Source organism: Budorcas taxicolor, chromosome 18 (assembly GCF_023091745.1).
Source record: "Budorcas taxicolor isolate Tak-1 chromosome 18, Takin1.1, whole genome shotgun sequence".
NCBI lineage: Eukaryota > Metazoa > Chordata > Mammalia > Artiodactyla > Bovidae > Budorcas > Budorcas taxicolor.
In genome coordinates, this window is record NC_068927.1 from 22,838,465 (window position 1) to 22,853,838 (window position 15,374).

The 15,374-nt window shown below is 45.2% G+C and overlaps 1 pseudogene; it reads left to right on the top strand.

The window, feature by feature from the left end:
- Window positions 1-605: 605 nt before the first annotated feature.
- LOC128063756 (CTD nuclear envelope phosphatase 1-like) lies at window positions 606-1,360 on the top strand (annotated as a pseudogene).
- Window positions 1,361-15,374: the final 14,014 nt, after the last annotated feature.

The following is a 15,374-nucleotide window of genomic DNA, read 5'->3' on the forward strand; positions in this document are numbered from 1 at the left end:
CTAAGATCGCACATGCTGTCGGGCAACTGGAGAGCCCACCGGCACCAACTACTGAGCCTGTGCCCTCTAGAGCGCATGCTCAGAAATAGAAGGAGCCCCCACATGCAGACAGCCGGTGTGCCACATTGAAGAGCTGGTGTGTTGCAGTGACGACCCAGCACAGACAAAATTTTAAAAATAATAATAGACCCTCCGCTTCCCCCCCCCCTTCCCTTCCCCCTTCCTTCTCCCTCCCTACTCCCCTCCCCCATACCCTCTACCCCAATTCTCCATCCTTCCCTCCTGGTCTCGGAGGACCCCACTGTAGCCCACCCTGTCTCGGCCGGCAACCTTGGCGAAGCCGTCTGTGCCACTCCCCGCCCATGTGGGCCCCTGCGGGCTGCCCACGCCCGTCCCACAGCTCCCCGTTCAGCTGGGCTTTCCCCTCATCGTGGGTGGCTCTGTAAGCCGCCCGCTCCGCCGGCTCCGTGCCCCTCTCTGCAGCCTCCTCTGCCACTCGGGGGCCCCCGTTCCCCCTCCCGGTGGCAGGGGGCTGCCCCCCGGGGGCCTGGCGGAGCTGGGCCGCGGGGGCCCCCGGGGCTGGCAGTGCCGGGGTCATCGGGAAGATGCGGACTCAGTGTCTGCTGGGGCTGCACACGTTCGTGGCCTTCGCCGCCAAGCTCTGGAGCTTCATTTACCTTTTGCGGAGGCAGATCCGCACGGTAATTCAGTACAAAACTGTTCGATGTGACATCCTTCCCTTATCTCCTGTGTCCCGGAATCGGCTAAGCCAGGTGAAGAGGAAGATCCTGGTGCTGGACCTGGATGAGACACTTATTCACTACCATCATAATGGGGTCCTGGGGCCCACAGTCCGGCCTGGAACGCCCCCTGACTTCATTCTCAAGGTGGTAATGGACAAACATCCCGTCCGGTTTTTTGTACATAAGAGGCCCCATGTGGATTTCTTCTTGGAAGCAGTGAGCCAGTGGTAGGAGCTGATGGTGTTCACAGCAAGCATGGAGATTTATGGCTGTGCTGTAGCAGATGAACTGGATAATAGCAGAAGCATTCTCAAAGGAGATACTACAGACAGCACTGCGCTTTGGAACTGGGCAGCTACATCAAGGACCTCTCTGTGGTCCACAGTGACCTCTCCAGCATGGTGATCCTGGATAACTCCCCAGGGGCTTACAGGAGCCATCCAGACAATGCCATCCCCATCAAAGCCCAGGGATACCGCCCTTCTCAACCAGATTCCAATGCTGGATGCCCTCAGGTTCACCGCTGATGTTGGTTCTGTGCTGAGCCGAAACCTTCACCAACATAGGCTTTGGTGACAGCTGCTCCCCCTCCACCTGAGCTGCGGTGGAGGGGAAGGGGAGGGTGAGCCCTCGGGATGCCGTCTGATGCCCTGTCCAATGGTGAGGACTGCCTGGGCAGGGTCTGCCCCCTTCCCAGCCCTCTCTGCCCTGGGAGCTTTGCGCTCCCTACGGAGTCTGGATGGACACAAGGACCAGATTCTGAAGCAGCCTCACTCTAACTCTGTGTTCACACTCCCGGAAACCCCAGACTGGGACATAAGGGGAGACCTAGGAGAGCCGCAGCAGCGTCTGGTGGAGAAACACGCCTGGCCAGAGTGAGACAGACATTCGGTAATCCGGGAGGCTCAAAAGAGAAGCCAAACCAGCTTTGTTGTGATATGATTATTTTAAAACGCTTGTACAAAACTGATCTAATTCTTCACTCCAAGGGCTGGGCTGTGGGTGGGAAACTGGGATTTGGGGCCACTGGACTTCCCCCAAACTTGTCCTCTCCCTTACTTTCCCTCTATTTGCCTTTCCTCCTAGATTCCCTCAGATCTGTAACAAGCTTTCTCTCTCTTTTTTCCTTTCCTCTCTTTTAAACCATGCATTATAACTTTGAAACCAAAAAATAATAATAAATTTAAATTTTAAAAAATTTGAATACAGATTCCAGGACTCCCCCTTTAACCCACGGATTGGATTCTTCAGAGGAGAATCCAAAAATCTATAAAATCTGTATGCCTCCCCAAGGTAACTTGTCAGGCAAATTGGAGAAATATACAAGACTGGTTTCACAGGTATGTGAGCCATGCAGCTGAACAGAGCTCTGAGTTCAGCGGGGGTCCTTGCTCTCGGTTTACTCCACTGCTGTCTTCCCCTTGAAATTCTTCATAATTTTTAGAAATCCCACCTTATCCTTGAAGCCAATCACAATCCCCCTTCTATGCAAGGATGTGCTAGACTTCAACCCAGGCCCTTTATTAACATGCACTTGTTCTGACTTCATCGTGAGCTCCCTTTTCCCGTGTGTTTAATGAACTTTCAAGTCATCTGCAAGCTCCTTGCGATTGTAGGCTTTGCCAAAGTCGATCTGTTTTCATGGTCTCAGCACACCCATGCCCACAGTCACCAGATTGGAAGTGTAGAGATCCCCACACCCACGGGGCAATTCCAGAATTATCCCATTGTCCTATCTCTACTTCTAGAATATCCAGACACAGCTTCTCACATCCTCGCTGGACCTCCTCTTATACTGACTTTTCTTGACCCACATCTTCCTTGACTTTAAACCTTTGTCCCTTGTACATCGCTCGAACAAAACAGAGTGGCCACAGCCAGGCTCTCTGAGTATTCTTCTCTCCTCCTATCAGAAGAACACTATCAGACAGCACGAACTAGCTCTTAGTCACATGGAGTGCCCCTCAGCCCCTGGCAAAGTGCCCTGTGCATTGTAGGGTCCCCAAATTGCTATCAGAGTGTTAATTCCAATGTGTTCAATGTCAGAGAATTAACATAAAGAAGGAAGGCAGTATGGAGAGTGTTCTTCATAGTAAAATTGGAAATGCTTTCTTCGTGTAGACGTTGCCTCTCTGACAAGGGTCTATTTATGCTTGGAAAATTAGGACATGGTCTACCCTGGTCTCTTCATTCATATTGTGAAATAGCATTATTGAGAGAGAGAGAGATGGCATTCAGAGTGTGCTCCAGTCTACAAAGGAAGAAATTCCAGCTCATCATAAAGTATGAGTGTGGAATTGTTGTTGTTGTTATTTCCGCTAAATAGAAGCTCCCAAATTCTAGATGAGCAAACATTTCCTGGAAAACCAGCACTCAACAAAACAAAACAAAACCCTGATTGGTTGTGTTGGTCAATTTCTATGGAGTAAATATCCCCACTACAGCCAATTTCAAGCTACCCTGGGTTTTACAATTGACTTGCAGAATTTCCAAAGCTTGCATAAATCAGGACAAGCCAGTTCCAGCACCCCGTTTTGCAAACCACTGTCCCTGGTGCTGTGAAAAATACAAGCCCCTTTCCCTGACCTCAGTAAGCCTATAATCTAGTGGAGACACAGACACACTCTCTTTGATAAATTGCTTTATTTTTCCTAGAGAAATATGCATCAGCCTTGGTACTGAATATTTGCTGATATTTGGAGCACATCAGGGTATATGCAATGAGTTTCCCAAAGATTTGATTCTCAGAGATTGATAGGCTGCCAATGTGTAACAATGCAGCTATAATATTATCTGCTTTAAATGTTCTACCTTATTACATTCTCAAAACCCTCATTCTAATAGAGTTCTTGGGTAATTGTTTTTCAACATGAAGGCATTTGTGCTAGACACAACTAGTCTTTCAAGACATTTAAAGACCATTAGCAAAAAAATAAGTTCCCACTCCAACAGAAATCCTTTTGATGGAACAAGATAAATTCCTCTATTTGCTCTCAGATTTTGCATTATTTATGAACAAATCACATGGGGAGGGGGCAGCAAATAGAGATGAAAGCATGTTTCAGGAACACACGCTGATGTTATGTACCACACATACTGAAAATACTCCGCTGTTCTTTAGTCAGACGTGTAAAATGACATCTGTGATAACACAGCTCATTCAGTACTGAAACTAGTAAAGAACCTGCAGAGATTTCTGTCCCCATAATGGGTGAAATCTTTAGGATTTGGGTTTGTCTTGCAAGCAAATTCTAGGAGAAAAACCAAGACTAAAAGTCAGAATGAGAAGAGGTTTCCTTTAGCAAGTATCCTTAAGAGCAAGCTGTTCTTTGATGACAAGTCCTATAAAGGCAGAGGTCCCCAACCTTTGGGGTCTAATTCCTGATGACCTGAGGTGGACCTGATGTAATAATAATAGAAATAAAGTGCACAATAAATGTGATGCACTCGAATCATCCCGAAACCATCTACCACCACCACCACCCACACCGACTGTGGAAAAATAGTTGCTGTTGTTTGGTCACTAAGCTGTGTCCAACTCTGTGATCCCATGAACTTTAGCATGCCAGGCTTCCCCATCCTTCACTGTCTCCCAGAGTTTGCTCAAACTCATGTCCACTGAGTCAGACAGAGGTTCATAACATTGTACAAGAGATGGTGACCAAAACCATCCCAGAGAGAAAGAAATGCAAGCAGGTAAAATGGTTGTCTGAGGAGGCCTTACAAATAGCTAAGAAAAGAAGAGGAGCAAAAGGCAAAGGAGAAAGGTAGAGATATACCCAACTGAACACAGAGTTTCAGAGAATAGAAAGGAGAGATAAGAGAGCCTTCTTAAATGAACAGTGCAAAAAAATAGAGGAAGACATTAGAATGGGGAAGACTAGGGATCTCTTCAAGAAAATTGGAGATACCAAGGGAACAATTCATGCAAAGATGGGCACAAAAAAGGACAGAAACCTTTATTTCTGTCCTTTTTTTATTAGGTCCTTCCTAAAAGGACCTAAAAGAAGCCAAATAGATTAAGAGGTGGCAAGAATATATGGAAGAACTGTACAAAAAAGTCTTAATGACCCAGATAACCATGGTGTAGTAGTTACTCACCTGGAGCCAGACATCCTGGAGTGTGAAGTCAAGGGGGCCTTGGGAAGCATTACTAGGAACAAAGCTAGTGGAGGTGATGGAATTCCAACTGAGCTAGTGAAAATCCTAAAAGATGATGCTGTTAAAGTGGAAAAATTATCTTCTGCAAAACCAGTCCCTGGTGCCAAAAAAGTTGGGGACCACTGCATAAGGATTCAAGGTCTAAACAATGAAAGTGAAGGAATGTCATGTTCAATGGAGCTCATTTTGAATTTGGCTACTAGTTTTCTTCTTTCAAACTATGATCATTTTTTTTCTTTCCTGTTGTGGCCACCAATTTCTCCCTCCCTCTCTCTCTCTCTCAGCTTTTGCATCTCTTTCCAATTGGGAATGCATTCTTCTGTGACCCTAAAACTTCTATAACTTCTATCTATCTCCATCCGAGACAGGCCTCCCATAGCCTTTATTACCAGCCTGGGAAAGCAAATAAGTCCATGAGGCTTTGTTGCCATACATCCGTGCACGGATTCAAGTTCCTTCTCCATCTTCCCTCCATCTCCTGCATTCCGCTAACTGACTCCATTGAGTAAGTTTCTCAGCCTTCTGAAGGAGTTTTCCCATCTCTCAAATGGGTACACTGTACCCATTCATAATACATGTTTGTAATTATCCAGCTCAAATATCTTGCCAGCCACAGGGAATCTCTCCCACATCTTGTTTTTCAATAGACTCCACTAGGTGAGTACTTCATCATCCTCACCAAACTGAGCCTACTTGAGGCAGCCTCCATTCATATTCATTCATCACAGTCACCTTTGAGTGCTGACCAACGCTGGAACAATGCAATAGTGTTTTGTATGCTGGAACATCCTTAAGGAGACGTAGCATGTCTGTCTTTCTCACTGCTCTATGGTTCCGTATAGTGCTAAAAAAAGCAACACCTACAAGAAGTATTTGTTAGATGAAGAACAAGCGCCAAAGTAATAGCTTAATTAATACAGTTTGTAAGAAATGATGCATAAATCAATGGTGACCCATTGCAAGTTCTTGAAAGTTCTTGTGCACGATTGTATGCCTGGTGTTTAGCATGATCATGCTTAGTAAATGATTAGCAAGTAAATTAATCAGTGGATGAGCCAGAAGCCTTGTATCTCCTATTGCTCTACGAAGGCAACTTGAACTGCCAAATTACCTCTGGGAATGTGTGAGTTCAGTTCAGTTTAGTTCAGTCACTCAATCATGTCTGACTCTTTGCAACCTCATGGCCTGCAGCACACCAGGCCTCCCTGTCCATCACCAAATCCCGGAGTTTACTAAACTCATGTCCATTGAGTCAGTGATGCCATCCAACCATCTCATCCTCTGTTGTCCCCTCCTCCTCCTGCCATCAATCTTTCTCAGCATCAGGGTGTTTTCAAATGAATCAGTTCTTCACATCAGGTGGCCAAAGAAGTTTCAGCTTCAACATCAGTCCTTCCATTGAATATTCAGGACTGTTTTCCTTTAGGATGTACTGGTTGGATCTCCTTGCAGTCCAAGGGACTCTCAAGAGTCTTCTCTAATACCACAGTTCGAAAGGATCAACTCTTTGGTGCTCAGCTTTCTGAATAGTCCAGCTCTGACATCCATACATGACTACTGGAAAAACCATGGTTTTGACTAAATGGACCTTTGTTGGCAAAGTAATGTCTGCTTTTTAATATGCTGTCTAGGTAGGTCATAACTTTTCTTCAAAGGAGCAAGCATCCTTTAATTTCATGACTGCAGTCACCATCTGCAGTGATTTTGGAGCCCAGAAAAATAAAGTCAGGCACTGTTTCCACTGTTTTCCCATCTATTTGCCATGAAGTGATGGGACCAGATCCCATGATCTTAGTCTTCTGAATGTTGAGTTTTAAGCCAACTTTTTCACTCTCCTCTTTCACTTTCATCAAGAGGCTCTTTAGTTCTTCACTTTCTGCCATAAGGGTGGTGTCATCTGCATATCTGAGGTTATTGATATTTCTCCTGGCAATCTTGATTCCAGCTTGTGTTTCTTCCAGTCCAGCGTTTCTCATGATGTACTCTGCATAAAACTTAAATAAGCCTTGACATACTTCTTTCCCAATTTGGAACCAGTCTGCTGTTCCATGTCCAGTTCTAACTGTTGCTTCTTGACCTGCATCCAGATTTCTCAGAGGGCAGGTTATGTGGTCTGGTATTCCCATCTCTTAAAGATTTTCCACAGTTTGTTGTGATTCACACAGTCAAAGGTTTTGGCATAGTCAAAAAAGCAGAAGTAGATGTTTTTCTGGAAATTTCTTGCTTTTTCAATGAGCCAATGGATGTTGGCAATTTGATCTCTGGTTCCTCTGCCTTTTCTAAATCCAGCTTGAACATCTGTAAGTTCCCAGTTCACATACTCTTAAAGCCTGGAGAATTTTGAGCATTACTTTGCTATTGTGTGAGATGAGTACAATTGTGCAGTAGTCTGAGCATTCTTTGGCATTGCCTTTCTTTGGGATTGGAATGAAAATTGACCTTTTCCAGTCCTGGGGCCACTGCTGAGTTTTCCAAATTTGCTGGCATATTGAGTGCAGCACTTTCACAGCGTCATCCTTCAGGATTTGAAATAGTTCAACTGGAATTCCATCACCTCCACTAGCTTTGTTTGTAGTGATGCATCCTAAGGCCCACTTGACTTCGCATTTCAGGATATCTGGCTCTAGGTGAGTGATCACACCATCATGTTATCTGGGTCATGAGGACCTTTTTGTATAGTTCTTCTGTGTATTCTTGCCACCTCTTCTTAATATCTTCTGCTTCTGTTAGGTCCATACCATTTCTGTCCTTTATTGTGCCCATTTTTGCATGAAATGTTCCCTTGGTATCTCTAATTTTCTTGAAGAGATCTCTAGTCTTTCCCATTCTATTATTTTCCTCTATTTCTTTGCACTGATCACTGAGGAAGCCTTTCTTACCTCTCCTTGCTATTCTTTGGAACTCTACATTCAAATGGGTATATCTTTTATTTTCTCCTTTGCCTTTAGCTTTTCTTCTTTTCTCAGCTATTTGTAAGGCCTCCTCAAGCAACCATTGTGCCTTTTTGCATTTGTTTTTATTGATGATGGTCTTGATCACTGCCTCCTGTACAGTGTCATGAACTTCCATCCATAGTTCTTCAGGCACTCTGTCTATCAGATCTAATCCCTTGAATCTATTTGTCACTTCCACTGTAAAATTGTAAGGGATTTGATTTAGGTCATACCTGGATGGTCTAGAGGTTTTCCCTACTTTCTTCAATTTAAGTATGAATTTGGCAATAAGGAGTTCATGATCTGAGCCACAGTCAGCGCCCAGTCTTGTTTTTGCTGACTGTATAGAGCTTCTCCATCTTTGGCTGCAAAGAATATAATCAATCTGATTTTGGTGTTGACCATCTGGTGATATCCATTTGTAGAGTCTTCTCTTGTGTTGTTGGAAGAGGGTGTTTGCTATGACTAGTGTGTTCTCTTGGCAAAACTCTGTTAGTCTTTGTCCTGCCTAATTTTCACTCCAAGGCCAAATTTCCCTGTTACTCCAGGTGTTTCTTGATGTCCTATTTTTGTATTCCAGTCCCTTATAATGAAAAGGATGTCTTTTTTGGGTATTAGTTCTAGAAGGTCTTCATAGAACCGTTCAACTTCACCTTCTTAATGTTTTGCTATTAGAATCAATGGGACATAGATCACACAAAAAAAGATGAGTTTTCCCTAAATTAATGATTCCCAATCAGGGTGATTTTGCTTTCTAGAGGGTATTTGGCAATGTCTGGAAATATTTTTCGTTATCATATTGTGAGATTACTGAGGGTGCGTGCTAAGTTGCTTCAGTTGTGTCCAACTCTTTGGGACCCTATGGACTGTAGAGTCCACCAAGCTCCTCTGTCTATGGGATTCTCCAGGCAAGAATACTGGGGTGGGTTGCCATGCCCTCCTACAGAGGATCTTTCAGAGCCAGGGATCGAACTGGGTGATCTTATGTCTCCTGCATTGGCAGGCAGTCTTTACCATTAGTGCCACGTGAGAAGCCCAGGGGGATTGCTACTGGTGTCTAATGGGTAGAGAATAGCGATGCTACTCAACATCCTACAATGCATAAGACAGTCACCTTAACAGGGAAATATATTGCCTCAAATGTCGATAAATGCAGCAGCTGAGAAACACTGCTGTGAATGATCAGCTATGGGGAGATTTTTTTCTTCATATCAACATATGAATGTGTGAGTCAAAATGATTGAGACTTTATCATGCCTAACTCATTCACAGAATCACAGAAAGTCAGGGTTGAAGGGAACATTAGAGATGATCAAATCCAAACTTTCATTTTACAGTAGGGACCGTGCAAGTCCAGAAAGGGAAGAGAAGGCTCCAAGCTACACAGCTGGTAATTGGCCAACCCAGGGCAGGAAGCCAGGGTTCCACTGCCCAGGTCCTTCTCAAGGCATTTCCCTCTCCCTTTCCAATGTGTCAGCAATGGAACCTCCTTTTAACTCTCCCCTGCAGGCTCAGCCCCAGCCCAGAGGCTGCAGCCCAATTATTCCTGGATTAGAGCCCCGTCTCCCCAACTCCCTTTATTCACATCCTACAAACTGACGACCTTTACTGTATCTATGAACCACCAGTGGGCTTCCCTGGTGGTTCAGTGGTAAAGAATTAACCTGTCAATGTAGGAAACATGGGTTCAATCCCTGGGTTGGGAAAATCCCCTGGAGAAGGAAATGGCTCCAGTATTCTTGCCTGGGAAATGCCATGGACAGAGAAGCCTGGCGTGCTACAGTCCCTGGGGTCCCAAAAGAGTCAGACACAACTTAGCGACTAAACAATGACAACATGAACCACCAGATCTGTTCTTTATATAATATTTTCATTTAAATGGACATGAACGGATTTCCCCAGTGGTCCAGTGGTTAAGAATCCGCCTGCTAATGTGGGGGACATGGGTTCAATCCTTGGTCTGGGAAGATTCCGCATGCAACTGGGCAACTAGGCCAATGTCCCTCAACTACTGAGGCCACGCTCTAGAGCCCGCGCTGCAACAAGAAAAACTGCCACTGCAATGAGAAGCCCGCTCGCCTCAACTAGACAAAGCCTGTGTGCAGCAACGCAGACCCTGTGCAGCCAGAAATGAATAAGTAAATAAAGAGAAATTATAAAAATAAATGGACACTGTCTTTTTCCTTTAAACAAAGTTTAATAAGAAAATCTTTCATCAGCACTGTGAGTAAAAGCTGGTACCATTTGCCGTAATTAAAGGGACCTAAAAATTGGCACAATACAAACGAAAATGTTGTTCAGTGCTAGGTGGATACTGTTGTACCTGTAAGTCTCTAAGCCTGACCCTTTGTTAAAGAGGGAGATTTGCAAACCTAGGAGGTGTTAAGGACATGTGGGTAGAAAACAGAGACTTTCTCCTTAATATAACGAAAGGTATCAGAAAAGAAAAGGGAATGTTTTTCTCATCGTTTGCTTCAATATTATTTATCAGTGTGCCCAGGTACACCTTAAAATCATCTTGTCTTCCCTCAGCAATGTATTTATTTGGGGAAATATTGGAGTCCAAGAATAAGAGTGACCAACATCACTTGTGCCCTCTTTGATATGTTTCTTGATTTGTCTCCCAGACTGAAAGAATGAGGGCATCCTGAGTTTTTCTGTATTCCCAGGCAGAGTACAATGAACTAGGAAAATGCAAGAGCGACTCAATGAGAAATTCTTTGCTGCATTGCCACCTTTCCCAGGATATGTTTCAGGAGGTAGAAAGGGGTCTCAGGAGAACTCTAAGATGATCTTCAGTAACCTTCACCTTTATATCATCACCTCCCCTGTGACTGGGGGTTGAATCTGTGCATATGACTGTATCACAGGGCACACCTGTAATTACTACAGTCTACCGTACATTCCACTGCTGACTCTGGGTGGGCCAGACCTAGTCATGTGAGTGCTGATGACCTAGTCGTCAGAGTTTTCTTCAGCTGGTTGCAGAAATGAGCTGGCCTGGAAGAAAACAAATACACGGATTATTTATGGGGATCATGTGGCCAAGGAACTGGTGGGGGCAGACTAGCAGCTGACAGCGGTTCCCAGCTGACAACTAACAGGAAAATGGGAGCTCAGTCTCCCATTCACAAAGCAATGAATTCAGCCAACAACCTCATAAGAGGACCCCAAGCCCGACTTCTGACCTCCAGAAACTGTGAGTCACTTTAAGTCATTTTAAGCTGCTAAGTTTGTAGAACTTTGTTGCCTTGCAAGAGAAAACTAATATAAAGGAAAACAAAGATGAATATAGAGGGTTCCCGGCCCCAGGGAACTTATACTCTAGTCCTGGAGATAAGATACACATAGAGGCAATTTAAATATTAATCAGGGTATAGAAGTTCATGTCTGAGAAAGACACAAGCAAAGTGAGAAAGAAATGTGGCAAAGAAAAATCAGAGAACACTTCATGGAGGAGGTGACATTTGCACAGGACTTAAAATTCCAAGAGAATTTCTGCAAGCAGAGAGCTGGGCCCAGTACAAGGATCCATGGGAATGACTGAATTCCAGCTTGGCCTTGCCCATGGAGCTATGGAGTGGACAGGCCCTGGGTTCAGAATTGTCTAGTTTTAGTCCTGGTTTTACCAGTTACCAGCCGCACAGCAAAATAAAGTTCTCAGATCCTCGAAGTCCCTATGTAGGAAAGAGGGGTAATAATGACAGTGTCTGCTTATGGTAGTAGTAGTTGTTTAGTTGCTAAGTCGTGTCCAACTCTTTTGTGACCCTAAGGACTATAGCCCACCAGGATCCTCTGTCCATGGTATTTTTCTAGACAAGAATACTAGAGTGGGTTTGTCATTCACTTCTCCAGGGGATCTTTCTGACCCAGAGACTGAAATCTCATCTCCTTCATTAGCAGGCAGATTCTATACCACTGAGTCCCCTGGGAAGCCACTTATTGTAGCCAGAGTCACAAAGCCAGAAAATGGCAGAACCTCCTTGCCCTGCTCATACTAAGTCCACACCTGGGTCCACCTATGTGGATCTGAAGTTTCTGAGATTGAACACCTTCCTTTGGCTGAGGCTGCTTCCATCATTTGTAAGGCCCAGGGCAGGACTTCAGATAGAAGCCCACGTACCATATGTCTAGGTATTTACAAGCTATAAATCAAGCTAAAAGCTGTTAAATAAGTGCCATCCTCCCACTTTGGCAACTACACCTTCATAATGACAGTATTTTATTTTAATGTTGTTTTTTTTAAAAAAAAAAAAAAAAAAGCTTGGTTTCTGCTGTGCTGTGTTTAGTCACTCAGTCATGTCCAACTCTTTGCTACCCCATGGACTGTAGCCTGCCAGGCTCCTCTGTCCATGGGGATTCTCCAGGCAAAAACGTTGGAGTGGGTTGCCATACTCTCCTCCAGGGGATCTTCCCAACCCAGGGATCAAACCCAGGTCTCCCACATTGCAGGCAGATTCTTTACCATCTGAGCCGCCAGGGAAGCCCAAGAATACTGAAGTGGGTAGCCTGTCCCTTCTCCAGGGAATCTTCCTAACTCAGGAATTGAACCCGAGTCTCCTGCATTGCAGGCAGATTCTTTACCAGCTGAGCCACCAGGGAAGCCCTGGCTTCTGATGCCTTGCTTCACTTTGGGACACCTCTGAAGGGCCACTGCAGCCCCAGTGCTCCCTGTAGGAGCCAAGGCCTCACTTGTCACCATACTGAGGACCAGCTTCTCTCTCTGCCTACCTCTTCCTGGCCCCCATAGGACCATGTCCTGAGAACACACACGAGGAACCTTCTGCATGCAAGTCTGTTCCCAGAAGACCCTGTCCAAGACAACCAGCCTCTCACATCTGATCAGGTGAGGACATGGAATCTTCCACCTGTAGAATTTCTCCCTCGGGGGCCTTCTAATCTGCAGTTTTGGCCACTGAACCCATCACCCTAACACATGCAGATCTGCACCTGATGGCTTCAAAGCCCAGAGCCGTGGTTATGGAGGAAAAATTGTTGTCTTTGCCTCTTTATTAAAGCAAAGCAGCGCATCCTCCTTTGGCAGTTTGCCACACGAACACTGCCCCCTGGGGAGGACCAGCTCTGTGTGCCGATTGCATTCAGCATTAAAAAAAAAAAAAATTTCATTATGTGCAAAGAGAGAGTCCATGTGTCACTTGTTGGCCAGGTTTGTTTGGGACTTTATTATCATCCGCATCACTGTAGCCTATTATTCCTCAGCAGATTGGACAAGTTTCAAGGTTAATAAAAACGTTCTGGCAAATTGTTATTTTGAAAGTGATTGAAGGAAATGTCCCACTCGAAGCATATGTTTGACCTTTGTGGGGGAGGAGAAGGAAGAAAATGCTCATGGAAGCCTCATGCCGTTTGAGTCCTTCTGACAGCTCTAAATTGTTTGGTGAGCGTTGAGTTGCTCGAAGCGCCTTGGAGACCAGCACTTTCTCCCCAAGTCCCTTTCCCTCCACTTGGACTTGTCGCGTTAGGTAACAATGATAATAATCAGAAAGTAATAAGAAGTTGCCTGTTTTTCTGAGTCCAGCCCAGGACTCTATCCTATAAAGGAATTGAGGTTTAGGGAAATGAAATCACTCGTCCAAAGTCATGGCATAGGTGCTGCAACCTGGGTGAAAACCCCCCTCTGTCCATCCCACATCTCCCAATAGCGTTTGTCTTTAGCCACAGCCGGGAGGCTGCAGGCGCTGGCAGCCCCCGGCCTGCCCACAGCTGTCTCCTGGCCGCCTTCCAGCTGCCAGCGCCTGTGCCTCTGGGCCTGAAGCCTGGCTTTCCCCAGCTTCAGTGAGGTGTAATTGACAGATAAAAATTGTATACAGTTAAGGTGTACAATGTGATGATCTGAAATATATATACATTGTGAAATGATTATCACGATCAAGCTAATTAGCACATCCATCACTTCATACCGTGACATCTGTGAATGTGTGTGTGGTGAGAACACTTAGGGTAACTATACCCTTTAATTATATACAATACAGTCTTCTCTTTTATGAATAGCCCATGGTCTCCAGTGTTATCCTCTTTTAAAAAATATTATGTATTTCTCTTTGGTGGCACTGGGTCATCATTGCTGTATGCAGGCTTCCTCTGGTTGCGGTGAGGAGGGTCTTCTCTCTAGTTGTGATGCGTGCGCTTCGCATTGTGATGGCTTCTCTTGCTGTGTCCGCACAGGCTCTAGGGCTCATCGGCTGCAGTACTTGCAGCAGGTGGGCTCAGTAGTTGCTGCTCGTGGGCTTAGTTGCTCCCAGTGACGTAAAGTCACTCAGTCGTATCTGACTCTTTGTGACCCCATGGACTGTAGCCTACCAGGCTCATCCATCCAAGGGATCTTCCAGGCAAGAATACTGGAGTGGTTTGCCATTTCCTTCTCCATGGAATTTTCCCAGTCCGGAGATCAAACCTATATCTCCTGCATTGGCAGGTAGATTCCTATCCACTGTACCACCAGGGAAGTTCCAGTCTTCTTAACTATAATTGCCATGCTGCACATTACAGCTTTAGAGCTTATCCATCTCATAGCTGAAAGTTTGTACTCTTGACCAACGCCTGCCCATTTTCCTCTCCCCTCGAGAACCTGGTAACCACCCCTCTACTCTCTACTTTGATAAGCTCAGCTTTCTTAAATTCCATTACATGTAAGTGAGATCACACAGTATTTGTCTTTCTTTGTCTGGAATATTTCACTTAGCAAAATGGCCTCTGGGTCCATCCAGATCCCTAGAAGTCTGCAGTGCCTTGCAGAGCACTCCAGAAGTGCTAGGGAATTGCAACCCCAGAAGACCCTCTCAACCCCTGTTCTTGTGTGTTCGAATATAAATGTCCCAGCTCGCTCTCCCCTTGAGTAGGAAATTCTGAGGCCATGTATTCCTCCTGGGGTTAAGCTCCAGCCACCCACTGTGGTAGCTAATCTGATAATGCACATTTTATCAGCTGCCTTCCCTTCCCTGGCTCTCTTCTCTCCTGCCCCACTGGTGTCCTCAGCATCCCAAATGAACTACTTGAACCTGATTCTTGGGTACTTTTGGAGTCACCTAAACTGAGACAGGGACTTGCTAAAAAATACCTCTGGGATTGGGACTTCCACGGGGACCAAGGAAGGACAGATATTGGGTTGCCCTGCTGTTGCCCTGATGATAACACTGACTTTTGAAAATTCTACCACTGGGACTTCCCTGGTAGTCCAGAGGTTAAGACTCTGCGCTCCCAATGCAGGGGTCCTAGGTTTCATCCTTGTCGAGAAACTAGATCCTGCATGCCACAACTAAGACCAGGCACAGCCAAATAAATTTTTTAAGAAGAAAGAAAGAAAAAAAACTTCTACCACCAGTTACTTTAGTCCTAACACTACTGACCCCAGGCTACCACTCAACTGTTTTCATGCTGGCAGGAAAATGCTATTTCAGGTAAAATCATGCCCAAGAGAATATGCAACCCGTAGTTATGCACTTAAGACTTACAGAGATGGTAGAGGACACAAACAATCAGACAACTCTAACCAAAGCCTCCAAGTCAGTGTGCAGTG